The following is a 22,706-nucleotide window of genomic DNA, read 5'->3' as shown; positions in this document are numbered from 1 at the left end:
TATGTGTGGAAAAGGATGTTACTTTCAGAATTCCATCATTTCAGTTATGGCTGTGATACTGATTTCTTTTGTTATCTGATGTAGAAAGGAGGAAAACTGCAGTAGGTTGTTGGTAACTCCAGTAATGCAAAGCTATGGAGGAAAAAAAATATGCTCTGATTTCTGGAAATATGCATGCTTTATGCAGGACCTTCATTTTGTCTTTTTTCGGTAAGGACGATATACAGATGGACAAAAACTGGTCTCTGAAGACACCAAATGTTTTGTGAAACAGGCTAACCTCCATCAAATGAACCTCTTTTTTCTGCTTAGCAGACAATTACAGACAACCGAACATTTGTCACTGCTGCTCTTATTCATTCATATGTTCAAGGGTAAATGGAGGTTAAGAAAATTTGCCCAACTTCTAAATCTGACAATATATTTTATCACCTTTGACTACCTGGCTTAAAATACAAGGTAGGTACATTATTCATTTCTTAATTTAGTGCTACTTCACTGCCCTTTTCATGCTGAATGGGTCAATGGCTTCAAGTTCGTGACATTATTTCCACCCTGCCTGAATGACTGAAACTTTGCAAACAGAGCAACCAAATAAGAAATTAACTTTTTAAATGCAAGGCTCTGGGGAAGATAATAACCCATAATAAACTTTCTGAAATTATTATGGTCTGGGAACAATTCCAAGTCTAGGAAGACTATGTGTCACTATGCTTGTATAATGAACAGAACTTCACAAACCTACTCAAAAACCAATATATTTTTAATATTTAAGCTGCACTAATTTATACCCTTTCTGATCCTAACAGGTGGAAAAATTGGCAGAGCAAAGGTACTTATGCATGCTGAGCAAGGACATGAGAAAGTTTTGCCTTTAAGGAATACACGCTCCCTCTCTTTCCCTTTTCCAGTGCCGTCCCTCAACTGGGATGGTTATTTGTCATCTGACACCTCAGAATGTCAGGTTTTGCTTAGTGAATGCTCTCTTCATGTTTATGTCTGAAGGAAAGATGAAGTGAGTTCAGAGTTTAAAATGCCCTGTGGCATTCAAAATGCCCTACAAAAGTCCCGACGGGTGCAGTTCCCTGGCCACAGCTCCAGTCTAGCATTGCAAGATGCACAACAAAATTCCACATATGACATTACAGATGTGCCCTAAACTCTGACCCAGAGGGACCATCTTTAAGGTTGAGAGAGCACTTCAGTCTCTGTTCCTCTACAGACATTTGGCTCTCTACTGAGGCTGCCAGCCAGGGTGCCAATTAGTGCCAGCTGATTGCTCTTCTGATGTGCACACCTCTCTAGGAACTGGACTGAAGCTACCAACTCATTTCATATAGGTCACTGGATGTTGACAACTTTGTAAGAGATTGACTAAGGCCCAATTTGGATTAGCAGTTTAGCAGGAAGGTCCTGTAGCCCACTGCCCTCCAACCTCTCTCATGTATGTAATTTTAATACAGCAACTTCTAGGCTGCAAATTGACTACGGTTTCAGAGAGAGGGGCGTTAGAAAACTCCAGAAGCAAGTACATTTACAAAGATTCCCATAAAGTGTTACTGGGAAATTAAACTGTGCCTTGCCCCCTTAACCTTTTGCTATGTAGACTGCATTTAAAGGATTTCATTAGGGCCAGAGGCCATAGCTTACATTTCTGTTGCTAAGTGAAATGAATCATGCAAGAAATTGGCTTAATTGGGAATTCCAATAAACTACTTGTTTTAGAACCAGGGAATCAACAAACATTTAGCCACTTCAAAATTGTTAAGACACGAATGGGAAATTCGTATTTAGTTTTAGAATAAGGAAAAACCCCATAATTACAAAGCCTTCTGCAATCTATTGTAATAAATCCACTTCTACAAAACTGTAAGAAAAAGTAGTGGGAGTCTTATTTGAAAAGTATGTAATAATTTAGGCCTTAGAATATCTGCAGGAATTAAATATTCACTGCTGTTAGCCCCATAAAGTATATTCTGTAGTACAACAATGCATATATTCTTTAAGCTGCAACCATCGATTTTATTAGCTAAACTTCTGCCAAATACTCATTATAGATTCTACATAGTTTATTGCAGCGTCAGTCATTACCATTAGGAGAACCACACTGTGATGGTTTCTTTTCTCTACGTTCTCATTCCCAACACCGCTGTGGAATGCAAATAGCATGCAGACAGGATGTGCAGTCTGGAGACTTCAGGAAAGAGAAAAACATCATTTCATGCACCATGAACAAAGCTCCTCCATCTCAGACTTATTTATTTCAAGAACTTCACTGCCTTAGCCAATTTGAAAGAGGTGCAGTAATTATTTTTAACCGCAACATTAAATGAGTACAACCACCGTGTACATGCAGTTATGTCTGGCATAAGGCAAGGTCATGACTGCATCCATGGCAAATGAACTGTACTTATAGGTCATAGCCATTGCTAAAATCATATGATTTTCATATAAAATCTGGGCTGCCATTATTATAAAATGAAGGTATTACAACCTTTCTGTGTATCTAATCCAGCTCAGACACATCAGTACTCTGGTGGTATGTGAACACTCAGCAAAAATAGAAGGATATCTGCTCAGCAGTGTCAGCCACTTGAGGTGCTCCATTTCCTTGACTCCCGCTCATCTTTGACAGATGATTGTAATGCAATAGCTCAAAGAAGATAGGAAACAGGAGACTGAGACACCCCCGCAGGACTCCACTGAGTTTCAAAGGTGGTAGCAGAAAGAAAGACAGTAAATTAAAAAAATAGCATGACAAGAAGTGCAATCTTCAGGCTAAATATATACGGTATATTGTATGAAGAGTCATAATATAGTGTAACTCCTACTGGAGAACAGCTGTGCAGTAAAGCTTTATGTTGAAGAGTTAAGTTGGCTAAGCTAGGAAAAAAAAAAGTTTCCTGTAGTGTGGGCCATATGCAGAAGGGCATGAGAAAGCAGCTGGGGACTTTCATGTTCCCTTTGCTCCCAGCACTCAGAGCACCCCACGGCCAAGTGGACATGGGAGCTGCTCCCCCCTTATATTGGTGCCAGGTTACAGACAACTCAAAGCGACACATGAAAATTCCAGCATTACCTTTGCTGTAATCCTGTCCGTTTCAGCATGACATGATTGCTGGGAGTCCTGGACTTCTCAAGGGGAGCGTAGTCTGCACTTTGTGGCACCTAACATAATCACTTTGCTGATGATTCATGCCACTATTGCAGTGTTTTACATCTGCTTTGCTCTGGTTCAAATACTTACAGTAAGGTATCAGACAACAAAGTTGAAAATCAAAAGGATTCTCCCTATTATTCATGTTTCTTGAAGACTGAGCTGCACACAGATGTTCCAATGCCTTTTATACAGAAAGAAGACACAGAAATTGTCATGCTGAATTGTAGTCTTCAGGACTGGGTCTTTACTTGCATGGGTAGGAGAAGCCCACCTATGCTCTTGGATATTTGTGCTTTATAAGGAGAACTTCACAATATCATAACAAAGAGGGGCCTCTTGCTACCAGATCACATTCTATGTATTATCCAGAGCTGTTCCTATTAGGAAATAAATTAAATCAAGTCAATGAGTACTTTCTGATAGGTAGGTGGGAAAAGACTACTTATAGGAAGTAATTTGTTGTAAGAGGAAGCTGGACAAATTCCTATTGGAAGAATGACATTTTTAGCATAAAGAATAAATGTTAATTAAAACTGCCTGTTTATGGACATGGCAGATAAATCCTGAAAGTCTTTAAGTCAAGCCTGATCATCTTTTAAAAATCTGTGTTAGAGCCCAACAAAAGTGATGAGCTTGAGACAGCATTATTTAGTGTGGCACTATGGCCTTTGGTAGGTCACAGGGTCAGAGAATATCAGTCACTAGGGCTGCCTTTTCTGATGGCTTTAATCTTTGAAACCTTCCAGTGAAGCTGTGTGACCCATCGTTAGCAAAATGCATGAAAAATGTCCAAAGTGCATATTTGGTTGTGCGTCACACCATAAATTACCAACAGGACTATTCTGACCAATAAGTTTTCACTGGAATTAGCCAAGAAAAAACTGGGGAAGCAGTGTTCCCACTGTCACTGCTGCCTATCTGCAGACATCACCACAAAGAGCTGATGCTCCCAGTCCCCCAGCCAGCCCTCTGCCCCCAGGAGCAGTCGCTCACCTCTGCCAGACCAGCCAGCACTGCTGCACAGACAAGCAGCTTGTCAGTCCATTGTGTTTCGACCTACTGGCCACAGGGGCAGGCTGCCCATCCTCACTGCCCATCTGCCTTTGGGAGGAAGCCATCCTCCCGTCTTATTGAAATCTTCTTGACGGAGCTCCCCATACAACTCGCTTGTAAAGCACAAGCACTAACACCTGACTGCCTTACAGACTGGGAGGCATAAGATGGTGTTAGTGTGTTTGAGCCCACAGGAAAACAGGGGATTTCAAAAAGAAACGGGATTTAAAATAAAAGAACAAGGACACCTTAGATCAGGAACACCGTGTCAGGGCACAGCATGCAGGGCCTGATGTGGCTACAGGAATTTGGTGCCCACAGCAGTGTGGGTTTCCCTGCCAGCAACACCAGCAGGGGGCACAGCCTGGAAACCTGCCTCCATTCCCCTCGGTGCAAACAGGGCTCCATGATCCCCTCCTGCCTCACTGCCTCTCACAGCACAATCTCCCAGACCATAAACAGGACCACATTCCAGTTTTATATATTCTTTCACAAAAGTTTTACTTGGTTAGAGCTATGGTTGTTCCAATACCTTTACTCATAAAACCAGACATATTAAAAATGACATTATTAAAGAGATATTCATCCCCAAGCCAAGACACTGAAATCAAACCAAACATAAAGAACTGGGAAAATACACTGTAACTCACTCAAGAGTGTAACAAAATGCTATCACTGCAGAAAACCACAAAAGTAATAAAAGTAACTTCGACCTTAGTAGCTTTTAAAGTGTTAGGTAGTGATGGAAATTTTCTAACCTCATTTAAGAAATCTATTCTGTTCTTCAACCTCCTTTTTCCTTTTTTTTCTCTCTGATATGAAACTGTGAAAGTATCCAACATTTTTTCTAATTCTAAGATGAAGCGCAAAAAATGAATCTATTATTTGACAAAAAATTACCTAAATAATGACAATACTTTAATAACATCCACAGCCACCACAATTCTTTTACCCCTCTTGGGAAGGTTTTCTGATGTGTGGGAGTGAACTAGGAACTAAACATCTTTGTAAACACAATTTGAGCAGTGAATTAGAGTATGGTTCCTAAATCACTTGAGAATATAAATTAAGCTTCTTGGTCATTTGGTCTCATAACATTTTTATTTCTCTCCCTATCTCTAGATTGAAGGTATATGTCAGTTTATTTTCACAGCAAAAGACAGCAGCTGTAATGCAGACTCCAATACACATTTTAAAAATAGTATTTCTGAGGTTCCCTTTCTTTCACACTCCCACACTGCAGAGAAAACAAAACACACTTGAGTAATGAAAAAATGCTATAGATAAAAATTTGTATCCTGCAAGTATATTCCAGGCCAAGTTACAAAGTCAAAAATAGACATCTTTTGCTTCCTAACGCATACAAACGGGGTGAATTATTTTGTTTTATGAATTGCATTTTCAAAGTTTTTTCTGGGTTACACTGGTGGATTTGGGTGTTTAAACTTCTTACAAGCAGGAAAACAAGTTTCAGAGGCAAAAAGGCAGCTAGGTTTGCTGGCTGATCGGAAGGAGATTTCTTAGTTTATCACACCCTCAGAACACCATCTGCAGATCTTCCAGTGTCTCTTTTCTATAGTTTAGAGAGTAATTTGCTTAACTGCAAGCTCAAAAAATTCTGCACACAACACAAGTTGCATAGACAGGCAAACGGGCAAAGGTGGGGTAGCTATCCACTGTGTACTTGTTGCTGAGTCTAATGCTTCTGGAAAGACGCAGCTCATCACCCCATCTGGCTTTGCAGAGCATGTGCGATAAGTCTGACACTTCCTGAGCATCAGGAAGCAAACTCATTCAGCATGTGCCATAAAATTGTTTTGTTTACATGCAATGAAACATAGAAATAAAGGACAGAAATACAGGAACTTCATTCTTCTGCATAAAAAAGGGGAGATCACATTAAGATTAGTGACTGTAAAACATACAGGACCCTCCAACCAGAAAAAACAGACCCATTCCTATATGAGATTTTGTTCTCGAACAGCTAAATTCCTTGCTCCTTATTGCACGAAGTAGATTTCGCTTTTATACAATTTACTCAGGAAATCAGATAGAAAAGGAAAAAATCAGAATTAAGCCATATTTCAGAATCTTACCTTGAGCTGTACAACCTTCCTTACTAGAAAGTGCTAGCCTGCTGTTACCAGGGGTACTCAAGAGTTTTTCTCTTTTCTTTAATCTACACACACACACACAAAGCAATATCAGTCGGGTTACAGAATCCAGTACATATGTGTTACGAAATTGCAGAAGTAATGTGCAATCTAAACTCAACCTAAATATTTATCTAGGCTTGATTAATAAATAGTTTATGATACAGTCTTTTAATACATAGCATTAATGTTTATTTAATGCACAAGATAAACAATGCTCATTTTAAGAGCAGATTGCTCTGCAGTATTTTCTTTTGTTCCACTGCTCATATTGTAATCCTTTGTAGTGGGCTTTATTTCCTATACATGGTTCAAAACCTGCTATGAAGACAAATTTATTTACTTTGTCCAGGCATTTGTTTGGTGCTCATCATTAGGGGATACAAGTGATTCAGATGTATTATCTTTACTGCAGCATTGAAGAAGTCTGCATCTGTCTTCTACAGATGACAAAAGATGTGCACTGAGATTACAGTTAGGGAGATACAGGTACACAAAATCTCAGACATCTGGCACATGAGCTGGAATAGTAGATAGCATTATTCATTATTCTGTAGACTCAGAACAGCTCTCTAGTGACTTCGGGAGTAGATGTGGGTGTTCGACACTTCTGATTAATCAGAGTGCAGGATCTCATGGTCAGCATGCAGAAGCTGGGGAATACACGCATGATATGAAAAATTTACTGACTTTACTAAACATCAGCGGCAGGGACAAGACTACAGTCCTATTTTTCAGACTCTTATCTAACTTCTCACCTATATATTTCCTTTCCTGTAGTCTCTGATTTATCTACTACCTGCCATACAATTGCAAGAAATGAGCAGTCTCTTCCACTGCACAAGCCTATGTATCTCTAGGCACGTCTAACTTGTAGTCTGGATAAGGCAGAAATCCCGCAGGAGGAGAGGGCATGGGGAGAGAGAAAGGCAGTATGTGATTACAAAGACTGGGTTCTAATGCACATGAACAAATGACTTACCTTAAACTTTCTAAAATTTGCCATTTTATAACTTCTGAGTACTCCACTTTGCTACCTTAAAAATACTCTTTCTACATTATTTTTTCATGTTATTGCCATATGAAATCCCATGGTTTGTATGTCAGAGAACTGGCTTATGCTACAATAGAATTTTGGAAGGGCAACAGAGGACAGGAAGAATATTTCCATACAAAACTCTTTTTAATTTTATGCTTTGCTTTTTGCTTAAGGCATTGTTAGTTTGTTTTGGTTTTTTGGAGGGTGTTGTTTTTTTAATTAAAACATGGAACTAATTTCATGTGTGTGCCTTTTACGAAAAACCATACATGCTAAATAGTCCCTTATTTAATTAAGAATGTATTTTCCATTATATTTATTGAAGAATAAAACTGAAAGCTCATTTAAGCACTGAGATTTGGATCACTTAGAAAGATCGGATGAAAAATGAAAGCTAGCTGAATATCTGAATGACCAAGGTGTGACTATCCACAGCAGGACTCTGATACTGTGGGGCATATTGCAAAACATACCATTAAAAGTACCCCCTAAATTAGCCCAAAGACTTCACCAGAAGAAACACATTCAAATTCCTAGTGTGTTTCTCTTATTGTCATTAGCATTTTGCGGTTTTGTCTGTGAATTAAATGGAATTTCTTTTACATTTAGAGGATGGAAAACACCCCGGCTCTTCCCAGCAGAGAGTTGCATTTTATATATCCTAGGCTATGCGGGTAACTCTTGCTGGGTGATCTCTTCGGGGAGCTTGGCTGCGGTCTGTTTCGGGGAGGAGGATGCCCGTCCCCGGGCACGCTGCTCTCCAACGCCGGACCAGGAGCATCCTCTAGCGGCCAGTGCCTTGGGAAGTCCCTACGTCCCCCAGAATCGAGAATCTTCTGGAAGACGGAGAAATCAGCAACTGAGGGAAACGGGCAGAAGCCAAGAGGGTACTCACAAGATGAAGAATATTTCCCCCGCTCTTATTTATGCCCTCGTGTCAGACTGAATGGGAGACAATTCTCTCCTGGGCCCTGAGTAGTGCAGAGACCCCTTTCTACTCTGGAAAACCCTCATCATCAGGGAACCAGCTCAGCAGTGCTCTGGCATGTAAGACAACAACAAAAGGAAAACAAACAAACAAACAAACCACCAGAAAAAACCCAAAAACCAAAAAACAAACAAAAAAGAACAAAACACCTCCCCCCAAAAAAACCCACAAAAACCCCAAACAAACAAAAATACACCCCAACACTCACCAATCCTCCCAAAAAACCTCCAAACCAAACCACCCCACAAATCCAACCAGTTTTAAAGTCCTAGAAGAATGAAGAAGAATGAGATATGTGCAGAGAGATACAGGTGGGTACTGTGTACAAAACTGTGTGAAGTGTCTTACATTTGCATTAATTTTGTAGCCACTTCAGTTAAACAGCCACATTAGATTCTAATCAGCATACAGCGCAAAACAGAGGCCAATGTGAAGGGAAAAAAAAAAAAAGGGACAGCAAAAAGAGCAATCACATGTGCTTGCTATTTCCCAGCCCATAAAACAATCTCACTGTGGTTAAAAAAATATAAAAATGAATAAATAAAATTGCCCAGTAAGGCTTCGCCAATTTAACTGCTTGGGAATTTTACAGATTTTGGCACAGATGTGGTCTGAAGTTTGTCTCTATACTATTATTATGATCCAAGATTAAGGCAAGTAAAGACCCTCTGGTGGGTACGGTCTGGCTGAAAACAAATTAGTTTGTTAGGGCATAAATCACACAGCAAGGTAAAGCAATTAGAAGGCAAAGCACGAGTGTCTGATATCTTACAGGCCACAAGGGTTGCATCTGGGACGAGAAATGGCCACCTCAAGAGTTGCACGATGAGGAACAGTACTGAGAGCACACTGGGGTTGGTAGTGACACTGGCTTTCACGAGGCTCCCAACTTCACAACTGTGCTCTTGTCTCTTTTCCTTTGATTGACTGCTTTCTCTCAGCCAGCATTTGCCCTCCAAACAAATCAAAACCCAGCACACTCACCTGGACTTCTCCTAGTACTCTAAAACATTCTAGCCATGTCTGGGTTAGGAAAATAGGTAGTATACTTTGACAGGTATGACAACAAGATGGACAAGTGCAGACAGTACATTCATGAAAATTACTGTTTGACTTCCAGGCAAAGCTTAAAATTAGTCATGTCCTAATGGGTAATATTTTGAAATTAAATTTGCTTATTTACCTTAAGCTTCTACTGAGGATCATGTTAGTGAATCTTTGCCATGTTTTAAAGCAGCCTCTATTTGCCTGTCTTCTCATGAAAGGAAAGTATGACTCGGTTTTCTTCCATTTGTGACTGGATGCAGTTAGAGACAGGAGAGCACCATGCCAGGAGCAATGACTAAGCCACCATGTGTCTTTGTGGATTAGCCTTGACCTGGGCACTGTGAGCAGTGCACATCTAATCTGCATTCCTGCAATCTCAACCAGACTCTGCTGCCCAAGGGTGCTCGCCCTAATGTACCCATCACTAAAGAGAAGTAGATAAACATTTAAGTATTCCTAATGTTCACTAGACCCACAAGACTCGTTCTAAGCAGTGTGTTGAGAGCAGTATGTCTGCCACACTGCTGTAGACTGAACAAACAAAAAAAATTCACAGGGAAAAAACCAAAATAGCTTCTGGCAGTGACAGCTACCCTCCAGTTACTTAAAGAAAGTAAAGGTCCTATAAAGGAATCATGGCAACTAATGTTCAAACATATGGCACAGGTCATATGCATTGCTGATGTAGTGTTACAAACCATCTTTTATATTGAAGTGCAGTGGAAACCAATAAGCTTTTCTGGTAAAGATACAACATAGTAGGGAACCAAATATAAATTCTTAAGTTTCAGTCAGACTTTAAATCAGGTCATGGCATGGCACAGGTACTTGCAAGTGGCAAATCTGCCAGTCCTTTCTGATTTTCTTGCTTTTGTTAAAATGTTAGAGAAGGCTGCCTGATGAAGCATTGCTCTGCTCCCTTTCTTTGTTTCACTGACCTGGAACCTGGCTGGGCCAACGTGAATTTAGACCTGATTAAAACCAAAATATAGACAGGTGATAAGGTGATTAAAAACTCTTCTGTTGCCATCTATGACATTTAACTATAAGCTGATTCTGAGGACTTCTGAAAATCACATTCTGAAAGTGACCAAAGTATAATGTTTGATCCAGCAGAGAAACAGGGACAAAAGCGACATATGGATGTCCTTAAAGAAGTGAGCGTAGAAATAGGAAAATCAACTTTTTTCGCTCCTGTTGTGGCTTAGAAGTCAAATACCTAAAGAAACCTGGAGTCTCTCACTAAACATTCAGCTACTATAAATGTACTGAGATAATCACTCAGTAACACTTGAGAAGTTACTTGTTTTATCTGCAGTGCAAAGTAAATACTGACGTTTTAACAGCTAATGAATTTTTAGCTGCTCTTAATAAGGAAACTGTGCCAAATCATTTTGGTTTCTTTTGCTTTGATTTTTTAAAAAATCAGTTACATTTCGCAAATGGCATTCAAATTATGCATTTAAGTAGAAATAGCTACAAATCAACTACAGATAAACGTAAGGTTATATAAGATCACGCTATGCTCTCCTATCTTGCAAAGTTACTCAAAATTGTTTAAACGTTTGTGACATGAGAAAAGCAAAATTAGGAAAAATTCAAACTTTTATTAGCCAAAGAGAAGGGCTGAGGACAGATCACTACCTTCTCATGTTGGTTACTTTGGCTTTCAGCATGGCTCTTGGGATAAAATAGAACAATTATGAGCTGGTTAAAAGCAAGGAAACAAGGAGTAGGAAATTAATGTTTTGTTTTGACAATAAGAAAAATCTACCAGAGCAATCCTATGCCAGGTCTATGCCAGGCCTTGTACCATTCATGATGCAGTTCTTGTTATAGGAAATAACAAAAGCAGAAGGAATAGTGAAAAGACTCTGTTATGAATACAAAATTACTTGTGTAGCCAAAAGGGTAGGGAGAATTATAGAAGATCCTGTCATATAAAATCATCAGCTTATAAAATAGCAAGTGAAATTCATTGTTGATGTAAAGTAGTATGCTTGAGAAAAATTGACTCAAATATCCATACATATTTATGCACGTATATTTGTATGTAAGTGCATACACATAACGATACAATCTTAACTGTCTATTACAATTTGGGACAGTTATTATCCGTAACCCTATAAGTATACCAATTTTATGTTCAGTGGGAGTCAAAAAGACAAACAGAATACTAGAAGCTTAATAGAAATAGAATAGATAACGAACGATATTAGGCCAGTATGACAAAGAATACGTCCAGGTATAATTCTGGCAACCTTGCCAAAAAAAGATGTATGCAAACTCTACAAGAGAAAGGTGGGGAAGATGGCAGGGTTCAAGGCCAAGTTGGACAGGGGCTTGAGCAACCTGGTCTAGTGGGAGATGTCCCTACCCATGGCAGGAACTAGATGGTCCTTTTCAACCCTAACCATTCGATGATTCTATGACTTATGGTGTAAGAACATTTCTGAACCAGGAGAAGTTAAAAAGCTATAAAATCACTAACAGGATAGAGAATGTGAGGAGTAATGATTATTCACTCTTTCCCATTAGGGAGCCTCAAGTACAGTTATCAGGCAGCAGCTTTAAAACATTGAAAAGAAGTATGTTTCCACATAGCTCTTATCTATCTTATCTAGGTCCTGGAACTCATCGCCATAAAATGCAGATTTCATTAAATGTAAATGTTAAAAAATTAAAACAAATTAGAAAAAAAAGTTGAAAATGTATGCAAGAAGGTAAACCATAGCCCATTAAAACAAAGACATAGATATAACCTCTGGCTTAGGACAGTAAACTGCTTGATCCTCCAAAGGATGAGAGAGTATTTATTTGTCTGGTTCTTCATGTTTTCTGACATTTTCCATTCTTAAGCTCCGTAAGGTTTTGTTTTACTTGCCTTCTCCATGGAAGCTTATGCCTGTAACCTGCCAACTATTTTAACCATTATGAATGCATCATACTTTTCTGTAGATATTTACTACTGCTGTAACTGACAAATGTTCACAGCATTCTTCTTAACCTGCCAAATGCTACAAAATTCAGTGATGCCCTTTCAGCATCCCAGAGTAATGCAAGAAGAGTTTCTATTTATTCCTTTCTAAATTACTCATTAACTTTCACCTGGTAGATTTTACGTTTTCTCGTTATATTTAACCTTGCAATTCTGAACTGCTAAGAATTTTAGAAATGGAGAACTGAATAAAACACAACTTACAGATACACTGTCCTATGATCATCCCATACACTTAGCCATGAAACGAAGAATTGAACAGCCATTCAAAACAATTGTTTTATCTTAAACTTGTGTTCTGAAAAACACTTTTAGAGATTGATTCTTAATGAATTATTAAAACTCTATTAATGGTACTGATACCATGATCAAAGAGAATAAATTAAAATGAAGAGAAAAATACATAATAAAATACATTTCCACATGTAGCTGGCTGTCACTTGTGATTCATAATAATTTTGTAACTTTGAAGAATGGATTTTTTTATTCTCAAAACACAAATATCCACTGTTACCTTTGTTATTGTCAGTTGAAAACTCTGCACTAGTCTACAGTCCACAACACATTTTCTTTGAAGCCAGGTGAGAACAGAGAAGGGGCAGGAAAGGATGCAGGAGAGACAACAGAAAGTTTTGAAACTTTCAGACTTCATGTCTAAACAGTTACATTTCGAATTCAGGCCACTGTAACTGGGAAAATAGTGGAGAAAAGAAAAAGACCAAAAAATTTGTTCTTTAAAATGCTTGGAGAGGGTGTGTGTGCAATTATATTCCACCGCATTTAAACTATGGTTGTACAAGTAACGGAAGAAAGGTAGAGTTGGTTGGCTATAGGTTAGTTTAAACTGCATAGCCCAGTTTCAATAGGAACTGTTCACTTCCTTTCTTTTTAAAAGTGGGTGCTCAGAAGTTTGGTCTTTCTTGAGCCTGCTTGACAGACACAACAGCCAGGCAGGCTGTCTTTGCTTTGCAGGGAGAGGCTCAGGGGTAAAGGTAAATTCTGAGCTGCCTGCACTCACAGTGCCTCTGTGCTGGGCATGACATGACAGTGCCAAAATAAACATATTTCCAGGAAAAGTTCACAGATGGTCAAAGGCAGGTTTGGATTATCTTTCAAAAACTTCAAACTGCTCTAAATTCAAGTCCATGTTTCTGCAATTTTGCCAGTTTACCAGAGCACAGCTAAGCAGCGTTAGAGTTCTTGCAAGCTCCACACAGATTAAGAAATCATATAACCTTAAAAAGGATTCCTATCTGAAATTTGTACGCCTGTACTAGAGTTTAAACCTCCATGGCTGAGGTTTGTAACTGCTACCAGAACACTACAGAACAGCAAGAGCATCACTACCATAACCAGCAGATCAAGAAAAAAGCCCAACCCATGAAGCAGTAACTCATGCTTGAAACAGAAAGTCTAATTCATTACTCCATTACCTACAGAGGACATCTTAGCCATGACGGCAATACAGTATTAAACAAAAAATAGCTAATGACCATTGAAATATTATTATTTCTTTATGTTCAGAGAAACATCTGAACATAATTGTCCCTTGAAAACAAACTGATACCTTTTCACAGGAAGGGATCAAATACCTTCAGAATGTCATCATCCACATGTAAAAACACAGATAACATCTGGGGTTTTGTCATGTCATGTCTTTTTTTTTTTTCCTTTTTTTTTTTCAAGTCAGTGGAGATGAAATTCTACCCTCTCAAAGTCTGACAAAGACTGGACAAATTCACCCTTTTAACAAAAGAATGATTAATAAAGTTGTGCTTTGTAACACACTTGCTAATGATTTTATGCAGGTCTCGTGAAGTCTGGAAAATTTTAAGTATACATTATAAAGTATAAAATGGAATATTCATGGAGGAGAACAGGTGCTTGAGTTCCTACTGACTAGATACAGCATACAGGCCGTCACATGTTATTGCTGCCTGGCTAATATCAGACATGGTGCACATTCTACCTTCTTTGACATAGGATATTTTACCCCATATTCTGCAACAATAACAACAAAAAAATAGCATGTTTAGTAAATCGCTCAGAAAAGAGTCAGGACTATGAATAGTAAGAGCAAATTAATTCAGCCTCTTCATGAGTAGACATTATACTGAAGTTTATATGGTCCCATCTCATGTCCCATCTGCTTCTATTCTTCACAGCAGAAGAAGCTTTCCCAAATGTACGAGTATTCCATTGACTTAGTAAAGCAGTTTACAGATTATTCAAGACCGCAGAGGTGTGCTGTGGTCTAGGTACTGTGATTGGAAAATTCGTTAAACAGCAAATAAGTGTTTTATATCTTCACTGAAAGTAATGAAACCTGTTCAGCTTGGCCTTTGTTAATGAACACCTCCCCCTACCCCAAATTACCTCAGTTTTCACTAATACACTATGACCCTGCCTTCACAGGGCTCGTACTATCTTAAATCACCCATTTAGGAGAACCTGTAGATTATCTGGTCCATCTATCTCCATCATGAGCCTTTCACAGTAAAGGACATTACATATTAGTCTTTGTATATTTAACTACTGGGAATAAGACAAGGCTTACAAGCTTTCATTTTAGTTTGTTTAGTGTTTTTTTTCCTTGCATACAACATATCAAATTTGACTTGGACCTAAATGAAAAACTTGTTCAAATTATTCTGTTTGAAGACACAAGTAGTGAATTATTTTCATGAAAGTTACGCTAAAATATTTGGGAAGTGGAAACATTCTTCAAAGGCCCCCCAAAAAACACTATGTTTTCAGAATGTGTGTTAAAATATCCATAATTTTTACAGTGCAATTTTACTCATTTGGGAAATCTACACAAACTTGCAACCATGCCATTTTCCATTCAGAAAAATAATCTTACTAATTGCTTAGATATTGTACTGCATATATCTGATATGTTTATGTAAGTTCAACAAAATCCACATCGAGATTACACCTGAAGGAAAAGTTTGAGCAAGGAAAAGTCCAAGCTCTACAATTGTAGCTCAGCCTGAACTATGCCAATCATATTTGGCAAATCTCGGGTCCTTGATGACAGGAGAAAAAAATGCCTCTAAAACTAATTAAGATAAAACTAGATACTCTGTTTTAAGTTTGCAAGGGAACAGAAAGTGAATTTAGAGTAGCTTTTACCAAGAAACTACTGACAAAAAAAGGAAACTGGCTTACCTCATTGACAAATATATTTTTGCCTCAAATTGAGGAAATACAAACTGTAATAAATTAAAAATACAAAAATAATATTAAAAAATATACAATTGTTTCACTTCAGAACAAGTGCTTCAGATGGAAAATTTGATTTTAATATGCTACCAAAGAATTATATTCATTATATTATATTCTAAATGTGTCTGCATTTCATGGTGTTAATTTAAATTTACGAAAACTGTAAAGCATTGGACAAAGCCATTACCTGTGTCAGAACTAAGGTAGTTATAATTATAAGGTATACTGAGCTCTGACAAAGTCAGACAAACAGAAAATCTATTGCATTTCTCATATTCGCATGCAGTCAAAAGATGGGCATCTGTGGCTCCAAACATGTCTGCAGAAAGCCTATATAAGAGATGAGAGGGATATTATCCTTCTAGCTGCTTACAATTTGTAAGATGCAGAGGTGTCAGGAGAAGCATAGAAAAGCATATTTATGAAGGGTATAAGGGGTATTTCAAGGGTTTAAGGGGTTTTCAAAGTATCAATAACATCCTCCCAAATTCAGGTTCTACACTTTTTCACTAAGAGAAAAAGTTTCATTGAGAACATATCACCGAATTTCTTTTTTTTTTTTTTTTTTTTAATTATGAGATTTAAAATAACTACGTGCTTTTTTAATGGTTCACTTAGTCTATTAGCGCTTTTGGAAGCTACTTAGCAGACAGGTATTATGAGAGACAAATAGGATACATCAGGTGATCTTGCCTGGACTCTCAAAACTGGTGCACCCATTCAACAGGTTTCAGTTTGTGAGAACCAGAGTGGAGAAAGAAAAATTATCTACTTCCACTGCCAGATTTTCCCATACTATCTAAGGGAACAGATACTACAATTCTAAGATAACATGCACCTTACAATTTCAGGTAGGTAAGCTTCATTCATGGCCAGTTTCTGTGACTTGCTGAAAACTGTTTGGTAATGAAAGACTTATAAACTGCAGATCCTCTCATTAGTCAAATTCCAAGGCCTGATCCTTGCCCCTTCCACACAGCTACTCTTTGACTGCACTGCATAAACTGATCAGTGATCTTCTTCCCGATCACTGCCATCAGCACCTGGGTTCAGTTATTGCTCATGTGACTTTTGCCACAGGTGATACAGATTCTTGGGTGACCTAACTGATAATCAGTATGATTTTTTGTAAATACACCACTTGCCTTGTCAAAAGGAAATTTCATTAGAAGGCAACTTCTTTTTACTGACTGCTTATGTTGGGTTTTCAGCCGTAACAGTTATTTTTTCTTCCTAGTAGCTGGTACAGTGCTGTGTTTTGGCTTTAAACCATGACAGCTTATGATTCAATAAAGTAATAAACCCCATCTTTAATACAGGGAGGTAAGATGCACTGTTGGTGAATCAACTTACCAAGTTTTGCTAAGATTGTCTCCCATCCCACCATTTGGATTACAACATAGAGCTGTATAGAGCAGAATACAGCTGAATTCACTGCTCTACAAACTGGCAGAAGAATGAGTTTATAAATGATTGTTTATGACAACTGAATTTTCCAGAAGTTTAGAGTTCAGCATTTGCTGTGCTGATTGTTTAAAAGATAAGATGGGGGACATTTAATGGAATCTGAAGCATGACATGGCTGAGGAGATTATAGTTTACAATCTACTTTTTCATTACTAGAATAGCATTTTAAAGTAGTATTCCACAGAAGTAATGGCATAGAAAATACTGCAAAATGATATAGTTGCATATGTACTTTTACTCAGTACAAATGTACATTATTGCCTTCCAAAACAAGCCAGGGATTAAAACCTGTGAAGATACATACATACTAAGACAGTCAATAATTAAAAAATAAGGAGGACAGTTCACAGGAATCTACATTTTAAAAAGGCAGTTAAAAATAAAAAACAGGCAAGGGCAATGGAAACAGACACTGCCTGGTTTCAAGCAAATGCTATGCAAAGTATTTCCCTTGTAAGAGAAAAGTTAACCCAATTGTGAAACTATCTCAGTAGCTTTTCCATCCTTAGGCAATGTTTTACAGCTATTGCTCATGCTGTGCTTCTAGCAGGCAAATGTCATTTTTAAATAACGCAGGAGGAATGCAGAGTAGGAGTCAGAGTTCATCCAAGAAGACGAGCACAGGGCTTAGGATTTAGTATACAGGCCAGTTGGAACCAGCAGTCAACGTTTTTTCCGTAATCTCTATTGATTAGAGAAACCACTGTGGTTCACAACAAAGACAGAACATGTCTGCCTGGTATGACAGGTATATAACAGCTCTCAAAACCAGGCACTTTCAAAAACTATACTAATTTAGTCTAGTGCAGCATACCAGATAGACAGAATCAGTGACCTTCCTGCTGACAATCGCCATCTGGCAGAAAATGTAACATCAGGTCATCCTGTGCCATTAAGCTGTAGGCAAAATAGTGAATGGCAGAATAATGGTTCATCCTTTGCAAAAACCAATAAGAGAGTCAAATTTTCTAGGTTAAAGTCCAATTACCAACCCAGTTCTGAAATATTTTGAAAAGTAGAAGATATCTATTAAGCTTTGTCTTTAAAACTAGCATGCAAAGATTTCCCCTGAAAAAAGTTCCTATTGAAAAGGGATCTTTGAATCCTTTCTTGCAAGGCTTTGGGGTAATATTTGGCTATTTACAGAGTTGTGGGGGTTTTTTTCCATAGTCAGTTTTTCTAGCCTTATTCCTGAAACAGCCATAATGAATGAAAATATAAGAAGCACCCTAAAAGTGACTGTTGCAGTTTATCAGGAGAAATCTTCAACTTCTTCAGTTGAACAAAGACTAGAACAGGCATACTTTTCCTTTTTTGATTTTCTTCCTTTTTTTTTCAGCTAAAAGCAAGAGGATTGAATCACCTTAGGGTTGGAAAGACAAGCTCTTATTTAATGGCTGTTACTCGATTACAGTAAAACTTAAAGGATTAAACACCAAAATTTAAGCTTCAGTTGCTTTTCAGCACTCTCCAATGACTTCAGTAACTCCTGCGTTACTTCCCCTGTCCACCAAGATCGCTCATCTGATTGCATTATAGAAATTGAAAGGGAATGTTAAATATCCTTTAAAGTCAATGAAAAATACTTTATATTGTACAATATCAATGAAATTACTGTTTTAAATGCTAGAGAGATATTTACATTTTTTAACAGTTTAATAGAGTTAGATTTGTTTTTATATAGTTTCCATTTGTGTCAGGTTGTTGATCGCTTCGTGCTGGATACATTCTGCACCAGTAGGATGACGGAGAACAGACAATTTCAGTTACCAGCCAGATTCTCCTTGACAAATTCACTTCTGACCTCAAAGGAAGCCAAACCTTCTCTGCATTTGTAAGGAAAACAACAACTCGTATATATGCATGGCCAGAAGTGTGGCAATTTCAACTGGTCTTTGTCTTCAGAAAAGAAAGCCTACCTAGCACCCAAAATGAGACCGCTGCACAAGGTCATGCCAAAGTAAAGCTTGTCCATTCAGGTGAAGCTATCTGAAAATAGTGTTAGGCTTCTTATAGTTTTGGCATCTGAAAAATGAGCCATAACTCTTTTTTGTTTTTTTTTTTAGAAAGCAGAAGAATTTGTAAGGACTCTGTCAAACCAACATCTGCCTTATTGCCCATGAAGAAATATGGCCCTTGAAGTGCAAGAAGCATCACACATCTAACTTACATTATTAATACTAAAAATTGGATGTGAATAAAAATTTACACACTTGTTTTCTTTCTGTCTTTTCTATGTCACACTAAAGGTGATATATTTCCACTGAGGATCTCCAAGGCAGAATTTACTCCATTTTTAAAGTAAAAAGTAGTTTTACTTTAAACAACTTCTTGTTGATCAGATGTGCTGAGGTAGCACGAAAACAGAAGCTTCCAGATTTGCTAGCTGTTTCTCAGAAGTGATGCTTCAAGTGACTGGGGCAGTTGCCATGGGTAAACTCCTGGCATCATTAAAATTTTCACAAAGCTTTCCACAATGGTTTGCTGGGCTAAGAACATTCTACAAGTACTGCTAAAATAAAATGCTCAAAGTACAAACTCATGGCTGTTTTCCACAATCACTACTGAATATTATTAGCACACTCCCTTCCTACCCCACGCTTTAACTTAAAATACCTTTTCAAAAATAACAAAATAAAAACCACATGTGACATAAGAAATGCCCAACTGGAAAGATTTTGCTAATGTTTTTGTTTATCACATATTTCTTTATCTCAGCACAGCCATTTCTACTTCAATGTGCCTAAGTGGGTATTAAAATGAGTGACACTACCCATGACCCAAAGCATTGAAAGCAAGTAATGATGGGCAGCTGAGCCCCATGTTGAAAAGACGTTGCCAACCCCCCCTGCTTCTCCTCCCTCACTTTTTCCCAACCTTTTGGCCAGATCTAATTTAAATGTGAATACCTTAAGTAATTGCCAATATTTGTAAAGTCAGTATATGCAACTGCATTAAAGACAACACATTTTTGTGTACTGTTGTGTGGGGATTTTTTTTTTTTTAAATGGCCTGTAGTTGCTGGGAAGGTGCTTGGTAAAACTTGCCTCAGTTGGTGTACAATTGTTTTATACACTTTCCCCTTACTTCATTCTTTAGTGAACATCTCTGGAATAAGTAATTACTGTGGGAACACTTCTTTACAGCAATTCTCAAACAGCAAAATTGGCAGAGGTTGGTTTTATAAAGTTCACAAACTGAATGGTGCCTTATTGCCATAAACAAAGGGATTTTAACTACTAGCATTAAAATACACTAAGAATAACAGATAAGTGAATCTGTGAATAAAGATAAGTCCTTAATTGACAAGAAAATGAAGGATTAAGCTAATGCAGCATTATAGCAATATGCCAGGGATTCAAACTTCGGCCTACATCACCATTTTGGACTAAGTGATTATAAAAGCTTTTTGAATGACAGAAAGCAGGACTCCCCTGAGAATTTTTCTGCCTAAAATTTGTCAAAATGAGTGCAACTGGTACTAAGCCTCAATATAGGCTCTCTAAATGAATACATAATGTATTTAGTTACTTAGGATAATTGAAGTCTTGCCAATTTAATTAAAAACAAGGCACCTATTGAAAGGAAAAGATATTTTGAAATCTCACTACTGGTACCACTGGATGAAGTCAATGAATTTATTTTATCATCTTCTGCCTCCTGGCTTTACCTGAGAAACCAAAGATCTTTTGCCTGAAAAGACAGGTCATGCAAAAGTTCAGGAATCAAATCCTGAAGTCTTAATGGGTTTAACTGAATAAGAACTTCTCGCCTGGAACAGCAATTGGTGTGCATAAGCTTCTATGTTGCTCTAAATTGCATCTAGGGAGTGTCTTAAAAATATAATTGCTTTTTCATTTGTCCTTGACACCATACCCAACCTGTGTAAAATAAATAAATGAAATTAAAAACTAAAAGTAAAAGGAACTTTATGGAACCCAAAAAGTTAAAGTTTCAAGAGGTATTGCAAGCTGATCTTACTTTTGAGTGAACTAGTGGGTGAATACCTCAAAGATAAATGAACTTTTTGTTAATTACACTGAAATTGAGGATGTAAAAGAACAAGTTCATGTTACAGCTAGTGGAAAAGGATATATTCAGAGACCCTCGTATAAATTTTATAACAATAGCAAAGGAGGAGATGAGACAGCCTCTATCTACTAACAATTGCATAATGGTATAATTTACTCCATGCGCAGTCAAAAAATATGACAGTCATTTCTTATTCAGGTTGCTGGGTACAGACACATTTCCGTGCTTCCCAGGCTCATGAAACCAAGTCTAAATCCTACAAGAGTGTCACATTGTGAAGTGGATCTGAGAACTAGTTTGCCTGAAACAGAAACTGCTCATAGTATATCTTCTCCTGAAAGAGACAACTAGGGCACTTAAGCATATAAAATCTGAAGTGTTTTGTTGGATTGAAATCAAATCATAGAATCATAGAATAGTTTGGGTTGGAAAGGACCTTTAAGGGTCATCTAGTCCAACCCTCCTGCAATGCGCAGGGACACCTTCCACTAGATCAGGTTGCTGAGAGCCCCATCCAACCTGCCCTATCCAGAGATCTTAAGATGTATAGACAAGTCCTTAAGTGTCAACCAGACAAATTGTTTTAAGAGCGAGATAGACAAGGCAGAATGTTCTGCAGCACCTTAGCTATTCTCTGGCCCTTAAAGAGGGAAGGAGGAGACGAGAAGGAGAAGGGGAAGGGGAAAATGAAAACAGAAAGGGAAGGGAAATGGAAAGGGAAAGAGACTGGTTGCAAGGTCATACATTTGCAATATTTAGCCTTCATTTATGAAGTTTATGGAACTTTAAACATTGCTTTAATGGTATCACTGTCTCGTGTAAGGTATTTTACAATAGACTTTTTAACAGCCTACTGCGCATAAAGAACATTTGGATATAGATTCTTTGTCACATCAGGGAAACATATTTATAAAAATTTGGGAACCTGACTAAAGTTTCACAGACCACATTTAAAACGGTACTGCTGAAACTTAAAAAGTAAATGGAAATTACTTAATTTCTGAGTCAACATACTGATTAAAAGCTTTTAGGAGCTGTGGATGGTTAGCTTCTCTGAAAGCCAAACATTTATTTAAGCTGTCTGTGTCTAACTTTAAGCCTTGATATTTGAAATGTTTTTGGATTTGAGGTTTTTGTTTGGGGTTTTCTGGTGGTTTTTTTGGTTTTAGTTTTTTTTATTATTATTATTTTTAACTTATGCTGGTATTTCTTATCCTTTCCTCCCAGTGAGATGGTCATAAAAGAGGGGTGAATATTTTTTCCACTACTTTGGGAAGATATTTGGCTGTAAAATTCATATACTTTTTTTGGAAAACAGACTGACTGGCATTTCAGAAAAAAAGCACAAAACATTAAGTTGAGTTACAATGTCATATATAGAGCTACAGCAAAACTATTGGGTTAGCCTAAATAAGGTGGTATTCAGTACTGGTTTTAATACTGGAGATTGGTTTACCCCCACAAAGTGGACAAGGCTTAAAATGTTCTGTTCCTTCTTCTTACTCATTTGATCTTGTCTAGAAAATGTCAGAAAATATTTT

The sequence above is a fragment of the Strigops habroptila genome, chromosome 2 (genome assembly GCF_004027225.2).
Source record: "Strigops habroptila isolate Jane chromosome 2, bStrHab1.2.pri, whole genome shotgun sequence".
In the NCBI taxonomy this organism is placed as follows: Eukaryota; Metazoa; Chordata; class Aves; order Psittaciformes; family Psittacidae; genus Strigops; species Strigops habroptila.
Note: the sequence above shows the minus strand (reverse complement) of the source record.